Below are 1,720 nucleotides of genomic sequence, written 5' to 3'. Positions count from 1 at the left end.
AGTGTTGGAAGGTTTTAATGTGGAAATCCACAACTTGCTGGATGAGGATGAGCTAAGAGAAGGCTGTGGCCTCTCAGGGGAGGGAGATTTTCCAGGTCTCCCTGTCACTGCCCAAGGAGCAGCATCTCTTTGCAGAGCCAGAGCTGCCGTTTCCTGAGAGCTCCTGTTGGTCTCTGGGGCAACATGTTTGGTACAGCTGAGAGCCCTGTGCAAAGAGAGGGGCTGTTGTCCATCAGTTGTGCCAACTTGGAACGGAGATGGAAGGAATTCCTCAGCAGCTGGAGCCTCCATCAAGAACGAAGAAGAATTTACGCTGCCTGGTGGGAGGGTGTGAGGAGCAGGCAGCTGGGCTGGGTGTCCAGAACCGTTTGTGACAGCTGAGGTTGAATTTCTGCCTTTGTTGCCTGTGGTTGCCTGCTGCAGAGACAGAAGAGGGGAAGCCTGAGCGGGCCTGGCCTGTGTTGTTGTGGAATAGACTGAGCCAAGGTCCCCTGGAGCTGGCTGTGGTGGGATTGCAGAAGTTGTAACTCCAGCACCCAAGCTCTGAGTCTTCCTCGGGTGGGCAGGTGTCAGCCCTGCTGTGGGGTCAGGCTGGGCTGGAAGGTTCGTGTCCTTGGGCCTTTTGCCAGAGGGAGGTGTTCCTGTGGGCAGCCAGCCCTCCCCTGCTCTCCCAAGAGAAATCCCAGCTCTGGGGGGAAATGGAGATGCTGCCATTTCTCTTCTTGGAGGATGAAAATCGAGCGTTGGAGTCAGAAGAGAAGTTGTAGGACTTGGCACCTCCCTCTGCTTGATGACAGGAGGGGAAGAGAGAGCTGTGACCTGGGGAGAGCCCTGGTGTGTCCCTCCACTGGGAAAGGGCTGGGGCAGCCCAGAGCTGGAGCTGGGAGGGCTGAGACCAGCCCCAGGAGAACTTTCTGGTTCTCTTTGCAGTGCCAGAGCTGTGGTGGCCTGTGATCCCTGTGTGGAGCCACGCCGGAGCTGTCCAGGAGATGTGTGTCCATCCTGGGGTTTTACGGCCGCTGTGTGCAGCGCCTCAGCCCTGCCCAGCTTCCCAGGCACAGCCCCAGGCAGCAGAGCTGTTCTGTTTGCAGCTCTCCCTGTGTGGGACATGGAGTCAGAGGTTGTTCCACTGGTGGGATCAGCTCCTGGGCTCTGGAAATGCAAGGTCACCTCGTCCCAGTCGCCCTCAGTGATGGGCACAGGGCTGTGCTGGGGCCCAGGCTGGGCTGCTCCAGCAAAGCTCAGGCCCAGCATCCCACTGGCACCATGGTCACTCCTGGAGGCACCTGAGGAACAGAGAACAAGCCTTTGGCCCAGCTCTAATGAGCCCTGAACAGCTCCAGCAGCCCTTCAGGAGAGCTAAACTGAGCAGGCACTGCCGCAGCCAGAGCCACACGGGAGCTCCGGCACTGCCACTGCCATTCCCATTCCCACCCCTCAACCCTTCCCAAACCTCATCCTCTGCTGTTCATATTCGCCATCACATGAAGGACCTAAAGCATGAACCAGCCAGAGAGGAACCCTTTATCTCCACTGTAGAAGATGCAGGGAGAGGGAAACCCTCAGGCTGGCCAAGGACAGGCTGGGAGCTCTTCCACAGCAAAGCCAGATTAAAATAAACCTGAATGAGCTCCCTCCCCTGGCTCTCCTTTACCACCCTCCCTCCATCAATATCCCAGTCCCATCAGGAGCTTCCTGATCCATACAGGGTGTCCAGGCA

This window comes from Corvus brachyrhynchos, unplaced genomic scaffold (genome assembly GCF_000691975.1).
Source record: "Corvus brachyrhynchos isolate BGI_N302 unplaced genomic scaffold, ASM69197v1 scaffold46, whole genome shotgun sequence".
Taxonomy (NCBI): domain Eukaryota; kingdom Metazoa; phylum Chordata; class Aves; order Passeriformes; family Corvidae; genus Corvus; species Corvus brachyrhynchos.
The sequence above is the reverse complement of the archived record's forward strand: the minus strand, read 5'-3'. Positions refer to the sequence as shown.